We start from the raw sequence: 4,968 nt of genomic DNA, 5'->3' as shown, positions 1-4,968 counted from the left end.
ATGTAAAACATTTATCTGCAAAATAGAAATCTTTATGTTAGATATGTTAATCTTAACGATATCACGTTACATATATTTGTGTACCTTGTGCTCCAGAAAAGTTATGAAATCTTATCTATTATCGTATCAAATGTTTAGCTTTCATGCGATATCCCATGTATTTTCACTAGAAGTCCACAAGTAAAACATATTTTTGCCATATGTATTTAACGATAATCAGTGATAGGTTGTTAGAATAAGTAAATGTGTAATACATTACTAGGGTGGTAAATCCTTCGTCCATCACAATATACCGTAAGAGTATCTAAGGCTCACCCTAGCTGGGGTTTACATTGTTGAACAACGTAATGCTTTTTGGTCGGTTTAGGTTTCTTAATTGTTGACTACAGGGACGAGTTTATAAGGAAGTGAGGAATTTGGGAAGGGTTTATTGATGGTTGCCGGGAGTGTGATGATGATGAAGGATCAGAGAAAATATATTATGTCGGACGGAAGTCAATAGATCCTGGTGCTCGACCCAGAACCTTGACTAATCGTCTATAAGAAAGTGGTTGTTTATGTTTGGCCAAGTCCCAGCTTGGCAGGGGCTCTGGTCTTATGACACACTGTTATCTGGCTTTATTTGTCATGTTTTTTTTTTCCTTGGACTGAACTGATAAGAACATTAAGAGTTAGAAATCTATCTAAACACACTTTGCCATCATATGAATTTTATGTTTTGAATTTGTAAATGATTCCTAAAATGTACATAAGTCGATGTATCATTACACTTGACATATATTTCAAGACATTTATCTCTTCATTTTTGTCAATTTATCCAATAATGGCTTGTGTCAGTGTGTCTGTCCCTCAGTATAGCAAGTCAAGCATTACTCCACCGTACAACAACTACAACATGGCTTGTGTCAGTGTGTCTGTCCCTCAGTATAGCAAGTCAAGCATTACTCCACCGTACAACAACTACAACATGGCTTGTGTCAGTGTGTCTGTCCCTCAGTACAGCAAGTCAAGCATTACTCCACCGTACAACAACTACAACATGGCTTGTGTCAGTGTGTCTGTCCCTCAGTATAGCAAGTCAAGCATTACTCCACCGTACAACAACTACAACATGGCTTGTGTCAGTGTGTCTGTCCCTCAGTATAGCAAGTCAAGCATTACTCCACCGTACAACAACTACAAGGTCACAAATGAGGGGACAAATAACATATAGGTTGGGTCACGGAAAATGCCTAATGAGCTGAGGAAAAGGAAGGACATTACATACACTGGCTTTATCAGTGAATCATTTTGTGATGGTTGTGAAATATTGGTCATGTGTAGAAGATGGTCCTTGTACATGAATCATGCTATATATTAGTTTCACAATATGTTATAATGGTGTCTTTACCTGGTGAACTGATATGTTATACAATAGATATGATACGTGCATGTTCTATACTTCTCTTCAGAAAAATCCTTGAAACTTATATCCGATTTTTCGCACATGTTGTCAAATTGTGTTTACGAGTTTGATAGATTTTCCTGATATTTGATATCTATAAGAGACACTGATTACTAAAAGCAATTTCACGATGGCAAAATCAGCCAACATTATCAACTGGTACGATGACGCAAGACGACTGCAGAAAGATGACCAGCGTCTCGTTGTACAGTGTACAATGGTGGCCAGTGATATTCACTGTAGGTATACGCAAAATGATATACCTTGTGCACATAGCAGGCAAATTAGAGGATCATCATAAGATTTAGAAATAGAACTATCAAGGAAGGAGAAAGACGTAGGTGTAATTATTAGTCAAGATGTAAAACCAATACATAAACATCATGAGCAATGTGTACTGCTCCTCCTCCTCTGGCTTTTGATTCTTACTGTCACATTTTAATATATACAAATAATGGAAGGGCAAGTCACAGCCAAGACAAATTCAGTTACTCGTGGATTACTTGCCTTGCCGATGGTGACTTGTCACTCCAGGTGTAACTACTTACAGTTGGAGTCCGGTAACACCATTTCAATGATATCATTTGAGAAACACAGTAAAGTGGCTGGACTGAAAAGCGTGTTTTGCACCTCAACTGACTAATCATATGATAAGGATAAGGAGGAAAAATCCATTGTAAGGATGGAATCAGGGATGAAACATCTATAACTAGAAAAGTTAAAGATACAAAGATGGTGAAATACCTTTACCCGGGATCAGTAGCACCTGTGGTAATGGACACACCTTTGTAATGCTTGATCACTTACAACTGATCAACTTTAATACGAAAGTCTTAAGTACCGTCCAGCAGGGGAATATTATACAAATATTAACAGATAACATATCTATGTTAGACAGACGCCATATCTAGGAATTATCTCTACTTGGGACGTGTAACACCTGTGTGGATGGACACAACTTTGTAATGTTTGATCCATTACACGAAATAATGTCAACAACAGAGTTATACAACGCGTTGTTGAAGATCATTCAGGAAACATCTATAGTGAATGATTATATTAGGTAGTACATGGCAGTTCTTCGAAGTAAACCAGAAAAATGATGCTGAGAGAAAAGGGACGTAATAGGAAATAATTTGTTAAATGTCTAGAAACTTTGATCTTAAAGTAGTCGTCTTGTGTTGGGTCATCTTTTAGACACCAAGAGGAGAACATAGTCTGTGTTTTGTAACCATTAATAAATATATATTCTCAACGCCTTTTATCACTTCTTCCAGACCTTAACGGATTTTGGCTGAACGATCTTGGCCGTGTGACGGCCACAAAATGCAGCACAATACACATTTATAACAAAAAAAAAAAGAAATTTATCACAACAGTCGTTATGTTTTTTACCGGAATCTTTAAGCTTTCAGTAGCATTTTTAAGTACATAACACATTCATCTGCCTCATTTACATGCATATAGATATATCTACAAGTGTATATGTACATGCTTTATATTATCTATCTGAATTTAAAGTTTATCATGATATCCGTGTAGACAAAATACTAATGGATACCACAAGATATGTACAGTTACTAAAAGATTATTCTGAACCTCTACCATGTTATGACACACTCGACCCTGGCCTCCTGACCTGCCAGGGCAATAATCTGTTACTGATAAAGAATTGATCATATTCTTAGTTGATAACCTAAACCTGCACCAGTGCGGTGGGAATGTCTAATACAGAGAGAGAGAGAGAGAGAGAGAGAGAGAGAGAGAGAGAGAGAGAGAGAGAGAGAGAGAGAGAGAGAGAGAGAGAGAGAGAGAGAGAGAGAGAGTATGTTAACCGCCACACTCCAGTATTTCTGGAAGCGTCAGTCAGAAGTAAACGTGTTTTCGTCACACAAGACAACGTGATCCCAGAAGCCAGTATCTTTATCACAATGTTCAGGTTCATATTGCCTTCTCTTCTCCATGTTTAAGTTACTCAGAAGCTGGTGTGTGTGTGTGTGTGTGTGTGTGTGTGTGTGTGTGTGTGTGTGTGTGTGTGTGTGTGTGTGTGTGTGTGTGTGTGTGTGTGTGTGTGTGTGGCTGTGTCAGTCCTTGGAGTGAAGTGTGTTTTCGGACAGTGTGAGTGAGGGGCGCATCATCATCAGAGATGAATCATTATGCCAATAATTAGGGCGAGGCTAACCTGACCTCAGGTCTCATCACAACACGGTATGGCGTAGTGGTGGTCTGTGTTTAACATTAGTATACAGAACTGATGGTACTGGTGAGTAGTGGGTAAATGGGAGAAATTTCTCTTAACTTAGTGTGAAAATAAGGAATAAACAAAACTAAATACCAGACGAGGATAACAATATATACACACAACAAAATTCCCGTAACACAAAGATGAAACCAACCAAAGATGTTGCCCATGTAATATGTGATATAAAAATATCACACAAAAACAATAAAATACAATGAAGAAAATGCAAGGCTCAGATAATATAAGTAAAGAAAAGAGAAAGAGAACTAGAAAATATTGAAGTTCTCATACATGAAAATGGCATATAGACTTGGCTGTCCATCCAATCATAGATTTTACATCTTACATTATTAGATAAAAGGCAAAGAAAATAACATATGCAAATTATGAATAAAGTGTATGCTTATATAAGATTATGTAGTTTATGACACCAATAGAACAAGCACTAACATTCAAAAATATAATAATCTATGGAAATACAAAGTAAGACATCAAATTATGTTGCAGCAAAACAAGGATGGGATAAATCTAAGGCAAATAGATAACAAACAACCACATTTTCTACAAACTCAACAAAGATAAAGGCGAAGATTTTAGATATCAGGAAGTACATACCATATTCTCCAATACCTACAGTTTTGTAATTAAAGTAAACAATATTCTTGAGCTTACTTATTGACGAGTCACTTATGCTAATTAACTTTGTTTTCAAGCTCATTATTGTTAAAGTATTTCCCATCATCTCTTATCTGCATAATTACTTCATCAGGATCATTAGGCTTACGTGGACCAATTACAGGATATGTATGTAAATATGTTGCTTTAATGTTAAAGAATGAAATATGTCCTGGTTGATATGGCATGATTGTTGATGAAACCGTCCAGTTGATTTGGTCCCTAACACTGTGTTTAATGTTACCTATATATGTTATTGCTCATAGTTGTCTCAAGTCGTCCGTACAATAATTCATCCTTGGGAAAAACATAAAAAAAACAAGTTTTAGATTACTTTCTTTTTTTAAACTGAAAACTCATTGTAAAGTTTTCGTCAACAAACAGACAGCCAGACAGCGCAAGGGTAATTAGCACCACCAGCTGTTGACAACGCGCACAATTAAAGCAGTCATTGCTCACGCGAGATTACTCCGGCTTTCCTGTCTTTCTTATATAGTCTTTGTACCACTACACACAAACACACACACACACACACACACACACACACACACACACACATACACACACACCATCATTGATGTCATTATGTTTCCACTACAAGCTACAT

Source organism: Panulirus ornatus, chromosome 70 (assembly GCF_036320965.1).
Source record: "Panulirus ornatus isolate Po-2019 chromosome 70, ASM3632096v1, whole genome shotgun sequence".
Classification (NCBI taxonomy): domain Eukaryota; kingdom Metazoa; phylum Arthropoda; class Malacostraca; order Decapoda; family Palinuridae; genus Panulirus; species Panulirus ornatus.
This window is presented reverse-complemented; position numbering follows the sequence as displayed.